Genomic DNA, 24,307 nt, shown 5'->3' on the forward strand with positions numbered 1-24,307 from the left:
TGTGGAACGAACTTGTGTATTAGAGTTTTACAACACCAGCAACAAGCTTTTATGAAGTTGTTAAGATCCTGAGTCCAGAGCTGTTGTGAAAGACTATTTTTAAAGTTTTTTTAGTTTTTTTTTTTTTTTTTTTTCAAAACAGCTTTTCCTCTGCATGCCTTGATCCACTCTTACCGCACCTGTGGCAGCGGAGACGGCACTCACCGCTGAGCAGGGCGCCGAGGGGCAAGCACTGAGGGAAATCAATATACTCATTGGGTGTGACCCTTCCTCAGCTCTGCTGGGCTGACGGAAGGTGCCAAAAGCCTCAACTTCCTACCTGAGTTCATGGGAGCGGAGAATGTTCAACAGAGGCTACAATCCTTGGGGGATCTGCTTCTGAGCACACAGTGGTCAGGCCACGTACCCCAAACCTGCAGCCCATGTATTGGGAAGGTGGTTCGTTATTTGGGTGAGGGTATTAACACGCTGGGTTTTCATCACAGCTTATCTGCATGATGAACAGAGTGAAAAACCTTTAAAAGGCATGAAAAAGAGGCAACTTCAAAACTGGGCCTCTTGGAACACAGGTATCATGGCCCAGGAAGATGAACAGTGCTAAGCTTATAGTCTTTCTTTTGGTCTCTCCCCACTGAAAGGAAATTCATACCTATTTTTAAAGTCTGTTGTGATTACAATAATGTACTACAAATCTCTGGAAATCCTTTTGACTTTCTACATTTATTACATATGTGTATACCTATTAAAAAATGTAATGTAGACTTTGCCATGGTGATGGTGTTCAAATGTCAGCCTGCGTAGCATCAAGTCAGAGGCCGTGTGTTCCAGATTTAAAAGCTGTATTCACTTTTTGATATACCATTCAGCAAGGGGTCACTGTCAGACAAACCTTTTAATCTGTTCAGCATGTTTCCACCTGTTCTTCTTCAGGGAACGGTTGTGGTACATTTCACCAGGCTACCAAGTAATTTTGGTGTCTTAACAGCCAGTTGGAGCAGAACAGAGTCTCAGACAGTGTATGGATCCCATCGAGGCTCAACAAGTCCCCAAAGTCTTGGAGTTCAGCAGCTCTGCAGGCTATATGTATTTAACCTTTTATCCTGGCCAGGTTATTAAAGTGAGTTCACAGAACTTGCCTCCAGAAGAAAAAACAGAAACAGCGTGCTTGCAGTGCTGCAGATGGGTAAGTATGGGTTAAGTCCTGTTTTATGACCCCCTTAATTCCTTTCCCATAAATTCAGTAACCTCAAATCACAACTGTGAATGCCTGTGACAAAAAGACTTGTCTGCATGGGAGCAGAACATTGCGATCTCCACCTTGGCTTGTACCTATTGTTAATGCAGAACCTGAAAATGATTTCTGTCACAAGTTCAACCACAGTCTACTCCATCCACCACAGGGTTAACCCAGGTTCACTCTTACAGTGCAGGGAACTCAAACTGTATGATTAAAATCACAGTGCTCCAGGCACATTGGCTGTGGAAGCTGGCTTGTAGCCTTCTTGCAAGCTTCTGTGCTTTTTGAGCACAGCTGTACCCAAAACCTACGTACCTAGGATGGTCAGAGATGAATGACAGACAAAAGTCATATTGCCCTGCCAGGCAGAGACACCGAAGAGGAGTTTTATTCCGTGATGTTTTGACCACTTTGTTCAGGCTCAAGCCATTAATGTTCCAAATCAGGCTTAGGATCCTCCTAACAACCGAAGACACCATGACAACACCTCGTCTCTCCCAGAATGACTGGCTGAAGTACCACACCATGGGAAAAGCTCTCTTACGGAGATTTTCCTCAGTTTCGGGTTGGCAGCCATTCCCCACTGACCAGAAGAATTGGGAAGGGCACTGGAACAGGAATCAAATCCTTTGAGACGTGGAGCAAAATGCCAACAGGAGAGTTTTAACAGGGCAGGTGTGACAGAAACCTTAGACTAAATCACTAGTAAAAGAAGAGAAAAAGGGGACAGAAAGACAGAAGCGGACATGTACGTCAGACAGGAGGACTGGGTGACTCCTCTGGGTAATTTTAGTTCTTAACTGAAGTCTCCTCTAGAAAATTCACAAACTTCAAGCAGGGACAAATTCTTATGAAGCTGAGCACAACACGTGTGCTTCATAGCCTCCAGAAACCCAGAATGGACTGGGCACAGAAATGGGAGGTGAGCACGGTTCAAACCTCATTGGAAGGTAATCTGTGGGCACCTCACATCAAATGGGCAAACAGAAATGCTCGCTGAGAAGCTCTCATCTCAGCCAGCAGCAGAGGAAAGATTTACTATACCTGGCAAATCACCTTTGAACAGAGAGCAGAATCTGTTGTGCTAAAAACATGCTTAGCCACCTGCAATTTATGTTTTTATTTTTGTCCTGCTATTCTGATAATTCTGATGTTTCTGTTTAACACCGCTTGCAGTGAATCATTAATTTCAACTGAAACTAGGCCAACTTCTTCACCTAAAGCCTTATTCAAACATCTTCACAAGTAGTCCGTTTTTAAAGGTGCCGAGCACTTGGTACCTCTGAAAAATCAAGTCTTTGGACACCATTTCTCTCTTGGCTCAAGCTGACTGTTTATCTCAGACAACTTGACATACTTTGTTTTCAAATCCACGTCTGTCCTCTCTGTCCTTAGCTCTGAGATGACACACTGGCTGCTTCGCAATGGATTTTTGGTGGCACAGAAATTACGAGGTCTTCCCTGTTGGGATGAGCGTGTTCCTTTTCTTATCGACCCCCTGAGCACGGCAGCGCAGTTAGGTTCCAATTACATTACCGAGAGCTGCTTCAAGACCAGGTGAGGCGAAATCGGTGAGCAACCCTGCAAGCCAAAGCGCAGAGAACTAGCAGGGGCTGCTCCTGCAGGGAACTTAGGAGTGTCTCTTCTGTGCAGGATACCCTCGGAGCACTGACCACTGACTCTGCTTTTGAAACAAAGTGAAACAGTCTGCTAAGAGTGATTTCAAGCCAGCTATTAGATTTCCCATGTGCATGTTGTATGTGCATGTTTTAGACTATCCCCAAGTAACACATGACATTCCCATTAGCTTTTGTTAACATCTACATCGGAGTAAGCCAGAATCTTCAGAAGATTAACCTCTGTTCCTTCTAACTGTTCCTTAATTTTTATTAGAACAATTTTTTGGGATAGTATTGAGGGCTTTTTTCCTCCTTTGGATGGATACAGAAATTTCTCTGATGAAAGCTTCAGACTTTTTTAATTTAAACCAAACCAAAACAAAAAAGCCAAAAACCCCAACCCTGTAAAATTATTTTCCTTAAGGAAACTGCCAAAACTCTAGGAATCAAATTACAGAACAGAAGCAGACGTCACAATTCCAGCTTTACTCTACCTACTCGGGGAACCTGAATGCCTCTCTGAGGTGATGAGTTGATGGGAAACAGCACAATTCGGCACTAAGGAGGGAATTTCTATTTGTATTTAATGATCTCGGTGAAAGTGAAGCTTATGAGCATATGTAATAGATTTCTGGGTTCTTAAAACCTGGAAAATAATTCTTTTGCCTACTGCTGAATAACTCCTATGCACAAACCTACAGCCAGCTAAGAAAGAAAAAGACCAGCAGGGTCGTATCCATGGTCTGAGAAGTGTTTTGGTTAACTCCTTATAAGACTGCTATAAAACATTGTTACAAAAAGCCAATTACCAGCGGACATATATTTGCTATCCAAGAGTACACAACCTTTTTTTTTTTTTAGGAATCTGCAAACTGAAAAATACTTCAAGGTCAGAGGGCCTGATTTTGGCCATGTCCTTCACTCATGATACATTTTCTGCTTTTTAAATTGACAGACATTCTTCATTCATAAGCCCCATTGTTTTAATGGTCATTGACTTCAGGAAAGTAAGTCTCTGTTACATCCAGTAACTGGTAACCCCATTTATCCAACCAATAAATAATCCCTCACCCTCTGCTCCCTCCTGCTCAACTCCTAGGTTATTACATTGCAACATTTTGGCTCTATGCCTATTTAATCTCAGTAATAATGATCAAAACCAGAGTGCGCAGATCTCAGGACCCTGATTAGGATCACCATCCAACTATACATAATACACATACTTCATTATAAACAGGAGGTTCTGCCAGAGGTTGCCAGATTCTATTGGAAATTCTACATTTCTCAGGACTTAATATTATCATCAGCAGTTTAGATCCCACTGGACTTTAGATGGTAAATGGTAACTTTATTAGTTTTTTGTTAGAGGCAAGTGAGGAAGTGAGGTTTTTTTTTCCTTTTTACATTAACTTATGTCAAGAATGATGACTCTAAAAAGTCATTAGAAAGCAGAAAATGGAGGGTGATTACAGTATAATATTGTACAACTGACAAGGCTCTGTTTCTCTTCCAACAAAAAAGAAACGCTTGTGAGGTTTCGTAGCCATACATAGTAAGGAACGGGATAGTCCAAATTTAATGTCTGCCTCACTGATTTGGGTTCATGTCTCTTTGGAGCTTTTTGTAGTATATGTTAAAGAGTCCATTCACAGAGGACAGGACTCAACTCCTATCTACGACAGTGGCCAAACATCTACTGACCAAAACTGTACAGGCCAAAGGTTCCATTTGTCAGTCTCATGCTATTAAAAAAAATAAACAATAAAAAAAATAATAAAAATAATAATAATAAAGCAGTTTGCAGGTATACAGTCTAGTTTCTCCTGGCAACGAGATCATGGCATATTGATTTATACTGTCCAACTATCTTCAACGTGCCTTGCACTCTGATGTGCAACAACAGCTACCATTTAAACAATGATTAAGATCCCCAAACTGTGGGTAAACAAATGTTCTGCAGTAGGCATGTTGCTTCCATCTTAAAGACAAGTCTACCTTCCAGCATATGTGGGAAATCCAGGAATTAATTTGTTTTCACTGCACACTTACTGGCTGATTCCTCTGCACATGCTGAATTTGCTGGCTAGCAGAGTCTTTTCTTCCACTGATGTGCTGGTACAAAAACAAAATAAGGCCTGGGAGTTTAAATTCGTTTGTTTAACAAGAAACATGCAAATCTATAGTTTTAAATAATGCTTTGTCATCACACTGCTTAAGGCAGGATTAAAATCAGCTTAGAGGCTTCTTCTGTTTTGCAGAGTCAGTTCCAGCGAGGGTCACGATGTGGATAAAACACCAAACCCCCAGCCTTGGCTGTAGGTAGCCTGACAAACCCAAGTTTGTGCTGACACATTACACATCTCTGATTCATGGCCACTTCATAAAACAAACCATCTTCCGTATCAATTAGTTACCCAAATGAAATCAGCTTGCCTTCCCATTTTAAGTTGTCCAGAAACACCCAGGTGAGCCAGAATGATTTTTCTGTGTATGGAGAAAATGCCAGCCAAATTTGACAGCGGATTGCTGGTTGCAAAGGTGTTAAGTTCCTACAAGTTTTTATGAAAATTGGCAGCTGAGTAGGGAAAAGACTGGAGAAAAAAACCTCAGTAGATTATCTTTTCCCAGACATCAGAGAATCTTCACAGGCACACAGCACTGGGACAACCAAAGAAAAACGGGACTTAATTAGCTCTGCTGTCCTCAGATTTGTTTTTAAGTTAACTATTTTATCTCCTCTTCATAATATTAAAGAATCCTTTACTGTAAAAATGCCTGTGGTATGGGATGGTACCGTGCAAACTGTCTCTGCCCATTACATCTATTAAGTCCCTTTGTCCAGCATGGAGAATGGGGAGAGAAAAGCCTAGGCAGGAATTGATGGAGGAGGGATATGCCTGTGCACATGGGTTAAAAGACATTTAATGAGTCACAGAAAATAATAGCTTTACACAGTAAAAGCATTCCCTCTCTCTGCTTCTCTCCCCCTGCTTTTCCACATAAATTATGTGAACATATCATCAAAACATGATGATTTTTATTTTCATAAATGGGGCCATATGTCAGCTAAAACAGAAAATGTGTGCTGAACTGTGATGTGGGTTACATGATACACTTTAATTGGATGTCACTTTAATGTAAACAGCTTTACATAAAACTCAGCCTTAAAGAAAACTTTTTAAAATTGTCAAATATTAGTTGCTAAAACAACTTGATGCTGCATGTGTCTTTTGCATTGCCTAGTCAATCAAAAGAGATCGGTCATGAAAGGGGCTAGATTCTCATCTCACTTGCACCAAAGCAGCACAGAGACCAGGGTAGAGGTACTTAGAATATGGAGCCAGGGGCAAAAGATTTTTTTTTCCATAAACATTATCTTTGCCTAAGTTTTCTACGTGAGAAGATTTTTTTTTTTAAATTGCAAATGTCATTTGTTCATCTAAACATTTAACAAGTGCAATTCACTTGTGGTCATGTCTGTATGCCAACATCCATTTTGCAACGGGAAAAACCTTAATCTGAAAGAACAAAACAGAAACAAAACCAAAACCCACCACCAAACAAGTACAATACACACACACACATACAGGCGAAACAAACAACTTTTCCTTGCACAACAAACAGCTCCGGGTACCCATATGGAAATAACGTCCATAAACAACAGAGTGCCATAGAAATGAACAGCTGCAAGCAATGGGATTTTTAAAAAATTAAAATAAAAACGCTTTGGTAATGCTGGTAGAACATCTACCACTTACATTTGGAAACTTTAACAAGTCAGGATTTGCTAGCATACACCTCAGTGTTACTACAGTCATTTTCTATACATGATCATAGGAAAAAGGAGTCATATCTCACTTGCTGCTCTCCAGTAACTGTTGGCAAAAGCTTTTTCTTTGATGCCACCATGGTCTACTCTCACAGCAATGCTCAGAACAGGATCTATTGAATGAGCTGTCAAGTTCAAGTGGCAACTGAGTCTTACTACCTTGCAATAACAAACTGACGTTTTAGCATCAGATATACAGGTGGGTAGACTCGCTACCTTTTAGAAGTACTTCTACGTGTCAAACAATACTGCTGGCAGCAACACATTTGCCAAATCTATCCCTGGTTTCCTGTGAATATATCCGTGGTTTCATTTAGCATTTGCTCCGACCTGCAGGTCCATAGTGCCATGTATACACTCTCAATCTTAAATGTTATCCCTAACACTTAAGGCAGAATCCCACAGGATTTTGCCAGTGTTTGTGGTTGGAAGCATCCCCTGTAAGCTACCCCACCAGAACCCAAGGTCTGCTGGGCAGGAAAAATAACAGCTATCATTACTTAATCTGCAGCTTTCTATTGCAAGCCCACTGCACCTTAGAGCCAAGGCAGAAGACTACAAGATGCCCTCTTGGGCCTGGACTCCTCCTAAAACAAAAGAAGCTCCATGCTTCTCTCCGAGAACCATCTAACACGTTTTTGAATTACGTCTGGACCACCAACAAAGCTGTTGGTGAAAAAGGGGAGCGGCATTGTATTACAAAGCTTTTCCTTACAGTTCCTGTTCCTAGTTATTGGCCGTCATAATGGCTTTTACAACGACGGCAGCGTAAATCAGCAGGCAGAAGCTGAATAGAATGTTCTGCCCTTGCCTCCTGATGAAAATTCCTGTCCAAAGAAGGGATAAAATAATAAAGTAGTTTTAAAGAATCACTTTTTTCCTTGGGTTTATTTTGGTTTAATTTAGCAGAATGCATAAAAGAAGGATAAAAAAATCCATAAAGCCAAGAAAACCACAAAATCCCCTTAAAAAATGAGATTTATGTTCAAGTTTGAAATGGCATAAACAGGCATTACAAACATCATCTCTGTTCCAATCAGAGTAATAAAAATTGTCTTACAAATTATAAGGCTATAAAAATTGAAGATGACTGCTTCTGCCATCCAGTTGGCTTGCACTGACTTTGGTATTTGGTGTTCGAATGTAAACAGCACTGCTGATTCCTCACGTGTTGTCTGCCATTTCAGCTTGCTACAGACAGAGGAGAATGCATTAAAAGGGGAAGCATGTTTGTATGGCTGCTCCCACAAAGTGTACGGCCCCTGAGCTGACCCTGGCCACAACGCCAGGGGACAGCCGAACCAGAAGGATACCTGCAGAACATCGTGCCTTTTGCCCTGGCTGGTATTTATGGGAAACTCAGCAGCATCACGAGGAAAATCTAGGGGAAGTTTATTGCTTTAAAGCATCATTTTGCACATGAACATCTGCTGAGACAGAACTCATCTTTGACCACATGCTGTGGAATGAAAAATGTTTCAGAATCTGTTATTTTTTCTGGCTGTACTGATGTGGGCATCCACTATCTCAGCCCACAATATACAAACAGGCAACGCTTCCATGATAGAACTGCTGTGGCTGCAACAGCACGAATAAAAAAATCCAAGCCAGAATGGCCTTTTATCAGGAAGATTTTGGATTTGCTGCACCTGAGCAGGGCACTGACAGCCCTGCAACCCCAACATATGCCATTTGTTCCATGCAGACGCGTCTACGGGTGCTTACACAGCCCCATCCAGCTGCCTGTCCTGCAGCATGCTACTCTTACACCGCCCGTCCTGCCTCCTAGTCAGATTACTTAAACTAAAGCCTATTTCCAACTCTAAAATACAAATCCCGTGCATAAATGCTCTCTGGGGGTGGGTGCTGCTCTGAGCAATGCCTCACCAGGGATGGCTGTTGGTGACAATATTTATCCCAGCCTGCAGCGCTCATCCCCAAACGGGCTCTGTGTTGGCGCTGGTGCCGGGGCTCCTGAGGGGGAGGCATTTTGTCTTGCTCCCTCTGGCATAGCCCTGGCAGGCCATAGCCCTGCTATTCTTTTATATACCTTTGCAGCGAGGCAGTGGGATCCAGCATCCTTTTGTCAGCAACTGCTAGGGATGTAAATCCTTCTCAAAAGCAAGGCTAGGGTCCATTCTGCAGCAGTTCACATGAAAGATTAATTTGGACACTGCAAAATCAGCTCCTTAAAGATATCTCAAAAGTGTGAGAGAAAATGAAATGTATTAGAACCACGGCTGTTCGGTACCTGCCACCCACGTTCACCAGCAGCATACAGAAGAGAATAAGCACGTTAAGGTGCTAACACGCCTGGCAGCAGGTGATTGATTTAAGGTGGTGACTTGGCACCTGTGGCGGGATTTTTATGTAAAACACAATCTTGGTTCGTGTATATACCCCTTCTGCAACAACCAGGCTGGGGGAGTATGCATGGGGCAAAATGCACACATACATACCTATAAAAAACCACCTAGGTACACACACACGCGCGTATATGCGTATGCTTTTAAATACTCCCACAATGAAGTACAACTGCCTAATGAAATTACTGAACTTTGCCTGTTATAAGCCCTGCTGCCAATCTGCCACCCTGCATTCCACCTTTCACAGAGAATTCAGTAAACATTTCAATCCAAATCTCAGACCCATAGCGGAGGTATCAGTAACAGTGACATATTATGAAACTTTCATTCCCTTTCCCCCTCCCCTTCTGCCCCAGTAATAACTGTCAGGCGATCCTGGCAATTTCACAAGCAAAGCAATGATTCAGCTGGCAGATTTCAGTGGATTATTGTGGCCAATTTGGAAAAACACTCTAATAAGCATTACTTTCCAGAAACCAATATAAATCTGGAAGAGAGGATTATTAAACCCAGGGAAACTATAACAAAAGACATTAATTGCATTTTTGGAAGGACCTTTTGAATTAAATTATTACCTGCTAGTTTATAAGGCAAATATATAGATAAAATCCACTACCGTGACAAGAATTTATTTATATTGGCTACATATATACACTGTAGGAAATTTATATATAAATATAATTTACACACAAACACTACGCTCATTTATGGCATTATGTAAGCAATACATGTTGTTACATGTCTGTATGTGTATCTTCAGACAATTAGGATTAGGTTATTTACTCTCACATACACACATATGCACACAAGTCAAGTAGAAAAAAAGATCAAAGGTAGGAAGTGATCACAATGAATTATAAGCCATGTGTTTGTGTATTTGTGCGTGTATTTGGGGGTTTCTAGATAGTCTTACAACAGAATACAGCAGTTTCTTAAATTGGGTCCACAGCACTTGGAAAGATTTTCCCGACTTGCTTCTCATTTGCTGCTTGTGCATAATTTTGAAAAATCACTGGCCTGCTCCAAAGTCTGTCGAAGTATATCAGGAGCTTTCTCTCGACATCAGCAAATGCTGGATCAGGCCATTAAGGCAGAAAGATTAATCATTGCCTCTAACTCTTGTGTCTTTGGGGACTGTGTGAGAGGAACGATGGAACAACCACAGGCCGTTTTGGAAGTTCAAACACAAGATGACTCAAGGATTCATCCCACTGTTGAATAACAGTTTGGAAAACAAAATACTGTATTCTTACAATAATATGATGTAACCTCTGATTTTCTTATTTTCCCTGTTACAAGGCTGTTAGGTTGTACATGTGTTGCTCATATTTTGTCTGTCTTGTCTATGTATCTTTCCAAACACGTAGTGATTAGCTTTAGAAGTGAATGAGAAACCCCTTCCCTTCAAAGTGAACTCACGTCCTCGTTGGAGTCAGAGTTCTGGAAGGCTTAATAAAGCAGCAGGAAGGCAGTGCTGCAAACAAATATTTAAATAGCTCAGATCATATACCCCACTTATGACAAAAACTGGTCACAAAGTCTGAATTTATTTTGATAACTCGAAAACAGAGCTAGGTTTTCACACTCCATTATTATTAATGAATAGACCAGGAACAAACACAGGAAGCCCAGCTCCAAAATAACTACTGCATAGGACACTGCTGTTATCCAAACAAAACACGCAGGGACTGCGGCTGAGCCACACCACTCCCACACAGCTACTTTTTGTCTTCCTGGAGGGGAAATAGAGCCTGTGTCCTGAACCTGAACACGTTCAGCACCTGTCCTGTGCCAAACACCAGTGCTGTCCACTCTGGTTCTGGTATTTCCAAGTCTGCATTTCACAACCACAGGGTCTGATAAACCTCTAAGTTTCTATAAAAGCAGATGCAATTCACAGGTCCCTTCCTATTCTCAGCCAGCTCCCTCCAGGGAGTGGTCACTACAGACAACAGGTTAAAAAATAAAGGTATTTGAACCTTCTGCTGACCTCGGCAGATGACCACGAATCCCCACCCCAGCACAAGATGCTCACTTGCTCATGGCGCTGTGGCCACCTTGCAAGTGATAGCGTCAGGACTGTGCTGATGGGCGTACAGCTAACACATTGCCCTAAGCGCCCCTATCAACTCTCAGTTTTATTTATTCCCAAATTCATTGATATACTACAAATAAATAATGAACTGTCCTTTTCCCAATAATTTCCATCTTAATTTTTGTTTCCTGGACACCCCAAGACCAAAAACTCGAGCACTGTACAGTACAGTCAAAATTTTGCATCCACCATTAAACACAGGGACAGATTTTCAGAGTAAGAAAGAATAACGGAGTTGTCTCCCTTTCTTCTCCTTTTAGCATTGCGTACTGATACATGCAAGTAAGACATGTCCTCCCTCTGCTTTTAATCCCAAAAGACAGCCAGGCATGAGCTGTCTGCTTAATTTGACAAACACTTGGCTTTCAGGAGGATATGACTCGCAGTAACAAAAGGCTCCAATGTCTTATACTGTTTTGCCCTAAACATTACTGCAGTGTGCAATTACCATAGAACTCACTGAGAAAACAAAGTCCCTGGATGATTCACATTGTACATTTTCCCTAAACCTGAGCTAAAAACTTCAAAGCCTCCCAAACTGAATCACCAAACTGAATCACCCTGTTTTCAAACATGTCAAGGAGCTTCAGGAGAGCAGCCCTCAGAGGTGCCATAACACAGCAAAGCCCAGAGAAAGTCACCCACCTCTGTAACAGGAGCACTCAGTATCTTGTGAACCGGGGCTTGATTATTGCGCTTGTATCATAAAGGCCTCGGCTGTGCTCCTGCTTGTTTGCGGTCATTGGGAGTTTTGCTTTCAGCACAGCTGAAATTTGCCTTTAGGAACTGGCAGAGGCTTAGAGCTTGCAGCTGGGCAGGCTCCGTGCAGGTGCTCAAAGGTTGGAGACCCTGCCTTGCCCGGGGAGACTCTCCCCGCAGCTTTGCACGGTCGTTTTGATGCCTGAGAGTGGATGGGACAGAGCAAAATGGGATTGCTGGAGGGTGGGAGGGCAGCACCTTCTGCCTGCCCACGCAGTGGTAGCTACAGTCCCAGCTAGGAGCTCCAGTGGCTACTCTGCAGCTGCTCCAGCATGTCTGGAGACAGACCAACCTCTCTTTCCTTTAAATAAGGCCAACGATTTGATAGCTAAACGATGTGTCTGTTTCTATAATAACATTATGAAACATTTATCAGAATTTACCAAAACCAGACTTGGGTCATGAGTAAAGCCGCTGTACGCTCATAAATGTAGCAAAGAACCAGAAATTGGTCTTTTAAGGCTTTCTGTTCTTCATCTTTCATAATCTAAATTAAAATTGGCTGCAATCAGGCCTGGAAATCAGGCAGCCCTGCTATAGTTGTTTACTAGTAACTGTATTTAAGCTAAATTTGCCAGTATTCTATATTTAACATTTTCTTAAGTATACACTGGTATCTCTGAGTGCATGGAGGGAAAGAGAGTTGAAACAATGACAACATTTTTGGTGCAACACTGCAGTCAAAAGAACTCCATTTAATATACAGGTTTGATAGTTTGTTTTGTCTAAGGTGGCTATTTTGCATGCTGGAGTTTTGTACTTGAAATGGTTCCTGGGCAAAACACTGTAGATTTAGAATGATACGCTGCCATGTTTTTATGAAAAATATGGTTTTGTTTAGGCTACAATTAGAAGCTTTCACAATTTGTCTCTGGAAAACTGAGACCAAAAACTCCAGAGTCAGTTTGTTTACTGTGAACTGAAGTAACATCTATCTTCGTAAAGTTTTACAATAAAAGAGCCTTCAGCATAGTAAGACCTAAGAGTTTTCCTACTAAAAATGTAGGGCTGCCATGCAATTCTTAACGCACTCCAATTCACAAGGCTACGAGCCATGCATTGTTTTGAAGCCATGGGGGTAAATCAAATTATTATGAATGATACTAATGATCCCATACTTGCTTGAACATAATGCATGATATAGCCTTGCCTTTAGGGATTCTTTTTTTTTTGTATTTATAATTGTTATAAATGGCTCGCTCCCTCTCTTTTGTTGATTTTACAAACAAATGCACTCAGGTACAGAGTCTGCCTTTTCCAGGTTAATCATGTGAGCCAAATCAGCCATGCCTATCATATGAGAAGTCCCAGTGTAATGCCCCAGAAAGACCCAAGTGCAATAAACAGAGCAGCATATCATAAAATACATACAACTACCTTCTCCCAGATGGAGCTAGAGCAGCTGACCTGTGTCAGTGGATCCTCAAAGTCATGATTTAATAGAAGTCCTTTCGCATTGACTGGAATAGGTTTGGTTTTTCAAAGAAGTGGATCTAAACGCAGTTATCAAAGGGAATTCCTGGGTGATCAGAGTATGCTGTCCTTCAGCAAAGCAGGCATTTTTATTAAGTACAGGTCAATTATAAACACAATATCCAAAAATAAAATACAAAAGCTATATAATGAGAGAAGACAACCATCACAGACTTTCAGAAATCCAAATGGTTTCTTTGCCTTGCCCTTTTCTTTCCCAGTAAAATCAGGCCAGATCCCAGCTGGTAAAAACTGGCAAATTTCCATTAGCCTGTGGGTCATTAACTCTGAAAAAAGGGCAGTTTCAAAACCAGTTTTGTGTATAGTGTTAGTTTCTGTCAGCGTTGCTATAAACAATCGAAATTGAAAGTATTTGGGATGACTGCAATACCCACTTCTTTCTCTTGCCATTCAGAGATGCGTTTCAACACAGACTTTCCTAAAACAATTTATACGTATCGGAGCCTGTATTTGACAAGACAAAATATTCAAAACAAGCTTCATCTGCCTTCGAAGTTGCACCCCTGGTGATGCACAAACATAGTCTGTTGGCGATCAACAAGCATCAGACCGATTCTTAACGGAGGTGCCTTCACCTGCTAAGGGGAACGACTCATTCATAACAGCTGGGGCAAATGCTAAGACCAGGGAGCTGATGTGCTTCCTCATCAGCCACCAAAAACCTTTGCAAGAAATCTCAGTCCATGCCAGATGTAAAAGATGGAGACAGCATCATCATGCTTTTCACTGTCTTGTTTTTCTGCTATGTTTATCCTGCTCAGAGTCGCCAAAGAATTGGCAAATGCAGGCCCAGGTACAGATTCAGCAGAGATGTCTTAGGGAAGAGCTGGCCTCCTTCTCTCTCCCCAGGTTTGGCTTAATGTCATCTGATTGTGAGCCCGTACCTGTGCACCTCTCAGCTCCACAATGCAGTTGTGCCCTGCACTGTTTCCCAGACAAAACACAGCCCAATCTGATCTGATCTGATCAATGCACATCAAAGCATCACGCTTGAAACACAACTTGAATTTCACTGCCTGAATTTTGAGGAAATTGAAGCAGGAATCTGCAGGTGAAGGTGCTGTGCTCAACAGCCCTTACTTGCCCAATTTCCCAACAGAAATAAAATATCCATATATCACGGCACAGTCATTCTTGGCACAATGGCCTAAGTGGTACAATCGCATTCCCTGGAATGAATAGCAAGGCTTTCATTCATGGTGAGAAGAAACATTCTGTTCTATAAAGGTCAAACCTGGTAAGAGCAAAGCAAAACAGAAGGTACCATTCTTGGCAATGTGACTGCTCTACCAGTCATCCCTGATTCCATGCTTGCCGGTGTGCAAAGAAAGCATTCATTTGTGAAATGGGCTGACAGTCTTGCCTGGAAGGACAGGGGGACGCACAATGTATGGGCTGCTGAGCCAGCTCTGTGCATGCTGCCTGTCCCTAGCTACCTTACAGCAACATTAGGAGGACAAAATACACAAATAATATCTTTAGAGTGCAGACACCTGAAGGCTAAAAATGTATTCCTGTGCCTGTTATTGCAAGTCCTTCTCTTATGCCTAATGACAAAATCAATTTTCACAGAATGGCAGAAATCAGCAAAAAGACAGTTTGCATTCAAGATGATTTTCTACAATGTTTTTCACTTATTCAGACAGTCTACCTTATATTCTTCACATAATTGGGTATCCATTATTTCCACTATGAAATTATTCCAGTCTAAAATACACCTCATAATTAAGGAAACTTTTACTGAAAGATTAGCATTCATTTTTCCTTTGCTCAGTTATGGCTGATCTCCCGTACTTACATTCTCTGCTCTCCTCTAAACAACCCCTCCCTTTCCTTGTTCTCTGCTCCCCAGCCCTTGTTTAATTCCTTTAATCTTTCCTTAAAAGACTGTCTCTCTGTCCCCTTAATCATTTTTTAATTTCCCATCCTTTAGGCGAGTGCCAAAGATGTTAAAATGAGAGATGGATGCTTGCCATAAAGGAACAGTACTCCTGTAACTCCAAAACAGTTGAAATCATGAGAACTTGCAGGCCATTACCCCATTATGTGAATGGTATTTTTACAGCACTAGAAATGAAGTAATGCAGAGACAAATATTCATGTTTTATACGTGTTGTCATTCCAGTGGCCCAGCTACAAGTTGCGTGAGAGCAATCAATGTAAAGTTAGGAATATCTCAAGCCACAGTTAAGAATGCCCACACTTCACAAAGGTTCCTTCCACTCTGATGCCTTCTACTTTGCCCTGTGCTAAAATGTCTTTCCTTTAAAAAGGTCTACATTTGCTGCTTCTCAGTATCCATCTATAAGGAGAGACAATACAGAATCCCTCACCTGGCCTCTCCTGGTATGTTCACTGTGTACCTCTGAATCCTCACCCTCTAAATTCAGCACAGTCTCTTCACACCTGAAAGTCTTTCTGTTCATCTCCTTTCAAAATCCAAAGAAAAATGGTCAGCATCATCAGAGATAGTTTTGGCATATCACTTCAGCCCTCAAGTAAGGTATACAAAAGAAGAGGTTTGCCAAACTAGTGTAAAGCATGCTATTTTTTAGCACCTACCTGGCTAAAAAAACTTAGACTGACTAAGCTGGTGTGCTCTGTGCAGCTGATGCATATGCCAGGTTTCTGTGTGTTTGCTGTCATCTTTTCACTCCTGAAGACAAAACAAAAGCTAAAAATGTTTAGTTAGACCAAAGCATTGTAAACAGTGACCTCTGAGATCACCCCGACCATGCAATTAAAGATCTCATAACGTTTGAGGATGTGCAGGAAGATAAAAGTCTGGGAATAACTGTGATGCTTTTACATATTTTCACATATTCTGCTTTTTTCTTCTCTCCCCATGTCACGTCTGAGTAGAGAATTTATTGCATGGAGGCAAGTGGGCACCGTGTCAAGCATTAGATGTGGTTTTGCTGAGAACACCCCATACTGAGTCAGGTCTACCGCTGTTTTTCTGTGAGTCCAAGCAAGTACCACAAGGTAGGTCTCTTGCCAGACCCCCTCTCCCTGCAGTACCCCAGAACGTGTTTTCAGGCACCAAGGCTCGGGCCATTCCAGGAGCACCCCCATGGGCCTTGTTTTCTGTGGAGACAGCGTGCTGGAGATCTACAGGGAACCGGTCCGAGACCGTGTCTCTTTATAAGGGAAAGCAAAGCAATTCCTGCAGCTGGTCATTGCTGCACAAAGGCAGAGAAATGTAGTTGTACCATTTTGAAATCAGCAAAAACAAGGCTGGGTTTGTTTCACACCACTTTGAAAGACCCTGGCTTCCAAGTGTCGACACTGCATCTTTCTCAAAGGCCCGGACAGAAAGGTATTCTGTGCCTCTGGGTGTACTGAAGGGATTATTGTAATGTGACATGATACCTGGCCTCGTGGAGGCTGGGCTCAGTGACCCAGAAGGCCCTACCAGTTTCGCCTGGTGTTTTCCTGTTTTTTTAGTACTCCGTCTTCCCCGCTCTCTCACTGAAACAGCGAGTGAAATCATATCAACATGGACACAGCAGATTAGCTTTACAAGGTTCCCACCTGTCTGACATTCATCAGCTCTCTAATCTAACAGTAACACAATACCCTGTACAAGTACACGTTGAAGCAGCGTGCTCACAGCCTGAGGCCAAGGGCTGCAGGTTAAACCCAGGCCCTGCCTGTCGCTGCCGGACCGACCTTAGTGCTGCCACTCCCGGGGCCTGGCAGCCCTCCACGCAAGGGTTAAAGGCAAGTTGTAAGCAAAGGCTCTAAAACACTTGGAAGAATCTCCCTGAATCAAAACCATTTCATAAAAGGCTCTCTGCCAGGCAATAAAATATTTTTGATGGACTCTTATTTTATCATTACCCATGTAAGAAAAATGTATTGCAAGAATCCCAACACAATTCAGGGAAGTAATCATTTGCAGATTTAGTAGGCATTCTCAATTGGCAAAAATGAAAGATTTATTGTAGGGATGATGAAACAAAGAGCAGTTGTGCAAACTTTACTGAGCTGGATTATGAGAACATGCTTTTTCCATTTCCCACTTTTAAATGCCTTGGATGCTGTTTCAAAAGAAAGATCAAGATCAATTATTTAACGCTGCAGTTACACCGTACCTGAGTGAGGATCTCTTCACACATATGTTATCTGTACGCAACAATAAAAGAAGGCGATCGAGGGAAGACACTGTTATAGACAACAAAAGCAGGCTTTTGGAATAAAACTCATATTCCTGATTCCACAGGCAGCCCAGGGACGTGAACAGAAAACTCGGGCAACAACAAATGTCTGTGATATAAGTGTAAAAATTTGACTTACAGAACGCAGAAAATACAGGTGTCCTGGAGATAGCACACGGGGCTCTGAACACTTCGTAATAGCAACAATTTCTTTGAAAGCCACTGTACAGCTGAAAAAAATTGCAGTTTAGCAAACTCTTACTCACGTGAGTAATGCTCTGAAGCGGAAGGGACTTTTTGGTCAACAGAGGTGCACACTCCCACAGCAACTTTAAGAAATAGGTGGAAGAGAAAACATTTTGGGAAGAAACAGTTCTTTTTCCTGCCTTTTCTGCCAGGGACTCAATGTGTGACTATTGGCACTTTGTAGCTGAGCCGTTCTGGGCTCACACACCCTGATGTAAATTCAGGGTTTCTTTACCATTACACCAGTGTAAACAGGGACAGAAGGTAGCGGAGTAATTTGCCTGAATTTAACTGAATCTGGAATTTGGGTGCAACACTTTTCGCCACAGGAAATGCTGTACACTGGCAGAAGCCTGTAAGAGCTTTGAGGTTCACAGCAGAAAGAACCGCTAGAGATGCAAAATAGCATTATGGATGTGTTACGTTCTTGGCCTCGCTACCTCTCTGTGATTATTCACACTCCCTGTGCTCCAGGGAGACTAACCTCGTTGTGCTCGTGTGGAAACGGAGATCTAACGTCAACGTTTCCAGAAGTGCTTACGAAATTTCAGTACCTTCGTTATATGCTGTCTGCTTTGAGAGAAGGAAGACCTCAGCTTCAGAGGTGCCCTGTTCAAGCTGGGGACCTCCACAATACAGCTACCCAAATGCAGGGTGCACTTCTGAAAATCTTGAAAATCCACAATGTGGACTGTCAGATGCCAGAAGGTCAAGTTTTGACATACTGAATTTAAATAACACATTATTTATTACTAGGCCCACTGGACGACTTGTTAAGCAAGTGAGGTTTCAGAATCTGGCCCACTGTGAAGCCTACACCAATATAGCTGCCCCGTGTTGTGGAATGATGTTTTTTTTATTTCCCATCCGATTGTTAAAAGCTAAGGGTTGCTGGTTTGCCCTGAAGTAACAAACAAATGCATCATATTTAGAACTGAGATCCAACTGCATAAATGACTGTATAAAATTTTTAATGTGCACTAAATTCCTCTTTCTCCCCTGAGACTGCAGTATACAGCCTTTGTGCTGCCTGCAAATGCAGATTAACATTTTTATTAAATGACATATGTTTCACTAATATGGAGTATTAAAATGTATTGGCCTAATAAGAAACATTAATGAGTATATCGTTGGCACAGTTTTTAAACAATATTTAATTTTACTGCTTTTTAATTTGACCAAACCCTCTGCCAGGTGATTCAGGCTATTTTCTTTCTTGAGGTTAATCGTTGTTCAGGAAGGCTAAATCACTGACAGTTCAGAGCAATTCCAGGCCGTTTTTAATAATCCCCACAGAACACATACACAGAAATAAAATAAAGCCAAACACTTAACCTCAAGTACACAGTCACAAAGACTGCTTAAAATTTTAGAACTTCCAAGCTTTCCACTTTCTAAGTGGAAAGATTAATAATGTTCAGATGCAAAATCTTTTAAAAATGAAATTTTAGGGGGAAGAAAATCCTCTGTCACTGCTCCCAGATATTAGATAACTGCAGACTGCCCATGGATCAGTCAATGCAACCTACTTTCCCAGACCCTGTGGAGACAACTCACTCTGCCAAAATGATGCTGAACCCATCTTTGAGGTACTCTTGGGGTGTGTTAAGATGTTCCCACGGGAAGCAGGTAGTTCACAAGTATGTTTACTGCTCTGCAAAACTTGTGACTAGATGGGGAATGCATCTGACCAGCCGAGGGTGTACCGCTTGTTCTTTCCTACCGTGCAGATTCATATAGTGAAACTGATGGACGATTCAGTCCCAGACAGGATGCATAGTGAGAAGGAAGTCTTGTCATACTGTTGCTACATAGGAAATGGTGAGCTCCAGAAATTCTGAAGAGTTATTGCAAAGCCAGCACTTAGAGGCTGGAAAGCCTTTCCCTTTTTGCATCCTCAGATGTGCTTATTTGATACAATTCATTGATCTGCATGGCAAAGAAAGTGATCTTGTGGTGCAGCTGGAATGAATTGGCAGTTAAGAGGCTGCTTGCAAGATATCTTCAAAAGGTGATGCCCCATGAGAGGTTTATAGGTCTGTGCTGAGACTGGGGCTTGAATAAATCTACATATGGACTACCATCCAGAGCCAGGCCACAGTAGAGCTGGAAATATTCTGTGTCTTAAAATGAGAAGAAATCACTAATGGAGTTTTGTGGGGCAATGGGATAAGGATAAAAACATGCTATCGAGATGTAAGTTTTGTGAGCAAACTGGGCAAAGGGAAGGGAAAGGAGTCTAGGAAAAATCTTCCAAAAAGACCTGGGAGCAATGCCTAGAATTTTGTCTGGCAGCCAGACATCATAGGTCACAACTAATAAATTGTAAGTTTCTAAGCTGGGCATACTTTAGCCTATATATTTGACAAAGAACACAAATGACTTAGTTCAGTGTGGAGGAGTTCTGATCAAATTACTTCTCTGTGCCACAATGGTGCCAAGCTGCACAGTCACTGTGTAGAAGCATTTCAACACAAAAATGTTTCCTTCCTTTAAGATGATCGCTATCAAATCGCTGTCAGGTGTTTGTCAAAAGCTCAGAGCGTTTAGGATTCTGACAGATATCTGCTGCTTTGGAGGAAAGTGGTTCATTTTACCTCTATTCAAATAATGTCACAGCTGGGATTATGTTAAAGATATATTTTTTTCAGTAGCCAAATCAAAACACTGAAGAATGAAGGGAGGAGAAATCAGTCCAGAATGAGCTGAGATACAATTGTTTGGGGACTGCTCTAACAAAATAAAAACTCTAAATAAATCAAATGGGGAGAGCTTTTACACAACCTTGAAAAGCCTCTTTGTTTAATACTTTTCATTCTGAAAAGTCAAAAAAGATGGGTTAAAATACAGAAAAAAAAAATCATTATTTCTAAATTAGTACACTGTTTAGAAAATGCCAATAGTAACAAAATCCTCCAGCCCTGTTCACTGTCCCCCAATCATTCTGTTTTCCAAACTGAATGTGATCCAGATTCACTAATGATTTTCTTCTCAAAACTCTGTTTTGCAATGATACTACTACTGGTTGGAAAAAAATGGCCTGGAACATCTAGTAACATTTCTAGTGGGGAACATGGAAAGAAATATTCGTCCTTGTGCCACAAGTCTAGCTGTTCCCTAAACCACTATCTGCTTTGTCTTGTCCCCATAGCTTGAGTAGATACTGAGTTTTATTAGCTGAAAGGATCCAGCACTGTGAGAAATCACAATAGTGGTAATTAATTACATTATATGGTATGGCAGTGAGGTTCACAGAGCGAGTACCCACTATGTTGTGGTGATATTATTGTTATTATCCCGCTTTGATTCTTAAAAGAATGAACAGCAGTATCTACACACAGTGACTAGCTCTGCATAAACATGCCAGGAAAACTGCAGTCAAAAAGTAGGATTATGTTTTAACCAGGTCCCCAATTACTGAATAATTTATCAAGTCAAATTAAATAAAACTTTATGGAATTAAATGCTCTTGTGGATAAAAACAGTATGTATTTGAAGCCTAATGCTTCCATGTAAAGCCTACCGTACTCCATTTATCAGCTATCTTCAGTATCCTGTGTAAAATTTTTAAGGCACGCAACTGAGCTTGAATACCCTTCTGGGTGCTGGCAGCAATAGTCACAACTTACTTCCCTTGTATTTATTTAGATTTATGCAAACAAAAGGCCCAAGAATATGCAGTGGGACCTAACCCATATCAAACTGCTGTGAAAGAAGAGAAAACGAGCCGCCCTGGTCGGATGGAAATCCATCTAGCCCCTCCAATGTTCTCAACCGGAGAAAGCAGCCACACCTCACAGCACGTCCTGAAGGTCGGCAGTCCCAGGGGAGGGATGCCCCATGTTGGGAAGCTTACGGTCCTTCAGGGAATCAGTGGAGCTACTCGCTCTGCGGCCCAGCTCCAGCAGGCAGGTGTCGAGCCCCCGCAGACACCGCAACGTGCTGTACTATTGCACCGTGGCTCCTGGCCGCACTACGAACCACAGGTTTGCATTCCCGTTCTGCTGCAGCAAACCAAGGGACAACGCCAGACACAGAGGAAACTCTCAGAGCGTTTGCTCTGCGAGATCAGTCAGTCTGGAGCTCTCCCGTGGACACCAAGAGTTCAAATTCACCAGATGCTGGTGGGGAACTGACACAGTGACGAGTCCAAAGCCATTTGCCTGCCCCGCAGTGCTGGTGCATGCCTAAACCCATCTGCACTGCTGTCAGGCAGTCTGTAGTGGGTTTCGTAAACAGATAAACATTGTGTTTTCACCAAACCACTGAATTGCTGTCTACTTCTCCTCTAATCACAGAGTGGTTTTAATGGGGCAATTCCTTGAGTGTTGGGAAATGCCACCAAAGGGACCTCATAAAAAGAGAGATCTGTAACGAGGCAGCCTTGATAGAACTGATGTTTCCTACCATCGACTTCAAAGGAAAGAAAGTGTGGCTATTGTTTTTTTAAAGCACTCCTTTGGCATCAGCGCATGACACCCTCCACGCCAAAAGCCGAAAACACTTTGCAGACCTCCACAGCGTTCCCTCGGGTCCGGCTCACTGTTCAGGTGAAGTAACTCCCGTCAGCCCGGGCACGCAGGCCTGTCTCCCTGCACTCGCAGGACCCGCTCAGACTCACTGGCAGATGTAGCCCACAGAGACCTCACTACTCAACGTGCACTGCTGGGCACACGCTCCCCACTGACCGTAGGCAGCATAATCCTTGCTATCTACTGACAGCAGAGATTCCGCATGGGTTTCCTTAGCAGCGGTGGCAATCACACTGATCTGCCCCACAGGCCCCTCTCGCCCTTAAGCGCCATAACCGGGTTGCTGCCCAGGATGACAAAGGCCTCGCGCGAGGCCTTCTGGCGCTCAGCTGAAAGTTGTCACAGGTTTATGCCACATGGAACCACCTGCGTCATAGAAGAACAATAAAAATAACAAGCAGGATCGCTATCTTTTATGCAATCCGTACAAAAATGTGTTTCAGAGGTCAAATTGCCAGTGCTTAGTTTGTGTGATGCAGTGATCTGAACACAGAGCGGAGCTGGAATGCTGGAATTGCCTCAGGATGCCTTTAGGCAAGTTCCTTATCTGCTCTGTGTCTCAATACAGGACCTGTAGAGCCTCACCTTTACGGATCCAAAAGAACTGACTACAAACAGCACAAGTGCGGGAGTTTCAGGGTGCACAACAGCAGAACCCAAATCCTTGCATTATGACTGTTCCCAAACCGAACACACTGCACGTACGCAAGGACAAAAGATTTGGCTTCCAAGTCTTACCCAGGCAGAAACATGATGCCACAGACAGGGCTACAACATACACAGGAGGCATTTGTTTCTTTGAAATACATGAACTAGAAACATTAACAATGGCTGTTATCACCGCCCAGCTCTTTTCATGGATATCACAAACGTTAGGAAACCCAATATCAATAAACACGGTTTGCATATGTAGAAATTACAAAAAGGAAAATATAATACCTTTGCTCATGTCTGTGAAAGCCTGCAACATAGTTTCCCTGAACACAGATGCATGCAGCGATGCTAACTTCATTTTCTACTCTTTATGAAGCCACAGAAAGCACAAGAGGATAAACTGATAAGCCAAGCATGGATTTTTCCAAATCAAACAATGCTAGACAACTAAATGAGCAGCTCTGTATTTACATTTGTAAGCAGAGGCTTAAACCAAAGATGCAATATTTAGAGATCAGCAGGGTTCTACCCACCAAAGTATTGGAAGAACTAAAAGCAGCAAAAGATGCAGCTATGAGAAATTTTTTTAAATAAAAACCATTTAAGCTTACTAATTTTTGCTGTCTCAGACAATCAAAATTCCAATTGTCTGGGACATCAAATCTAAAAAAGCATGAAATTAATCTTCAGAAGTTAAAGTCTTAAATGCATTGCATCATTATTTTTGTTGGATATATTTTTGATTATAATGCAGATGAACCCCAAATTTAATAAAACTAAAATAACATGAGTTAAGTATGAAACATAACAGGATATTGCAAAGAGATTAGGTAGTTTCCTCTAGACTACTTGCAGAGCCCAAGGAAAAACCAAACTGAGGGACACAATGACAAGAAGGCACCACTAAATTAGAGTATTTAACAGAATATGAAAACAGTATACTCATAGTACGGGTTTTGGCAATGAAACACAGCAAGCAGAATACGGACCCGAAACATCAGCATTTCTCTACACCAGATACTGTTTTGCCTGTCGACTATCTGTAGTAAAGAAAGAAGCAGGCTAGCTAAATTTAAACCAGCTGTAACGATGAGAGTGTTACAGTTGGACTGAAGGAAGCTTACCTCATGAAAGTATTGTGGAAACTGCTGTTGGAAAGATAATAAAAGGATTAACTGCTGTTTTAGTGAACCATTTACTTTTCAATCAAAATGTCTCATGTATTTCCTGTTCTCAAGTAGCTTGAATTCCAAAATTCCTTTGTCTATTACAGTACATAGTAGCAAAGCTTGTCATAAGAAATTAATAATTTTACA

At 41.9% G+C, this 24,307-nt stretch overlaps 1 protein-coding gene and 1 long non-coding RNA gene across 7 annotated transcripts in view; both read right to left on the reverse strand.

The window, feature by feature from the left end:
• The window catches only part of LOC106032996 (uncharacterized), a 33,295-nt gene extending 10,556 nt beyond the window's left edge, over positions 1-22,739 (reverse strand). Inside the window, exons 1-2 of the long non-coding RNA XR_001205128.3 lie at positions 11,792-22,739; positions 320-490 (exon numbers count right to left, since the gene is read on the reverse strand). This is a non-coding gene — a long non-coding RNA (uncharacterized lncRNA). The remainder of the gene's footprint in view (positions 1-319; positions 491-11,791) is intronic.
• Positions 1-24,307, reverse strand: part of GLIS1 (GLIS family zinc finger 1) — a 191,855-nt gene that overhangs the window by 71,516 nt on the left and 96,032 nt on the right. The window lies entirely within an intron of this gene.

This window comes from Anser cygnoides, chromosome 8, assembly GCF_040182565.1.
Source record: "Anser cygnoides isolate HZ-2024a breed goose chromosome 8, Taihu_goose_T2T_genome, whole genome shotgun sequence".
In the NCBI taxonomy this organism is placed as follows: domain Eukaryota; kingdom Metazoa; phylum Chordata; class Aves; order Anseriformes; family Anatidae; genus Anser; species Anser cygnoides.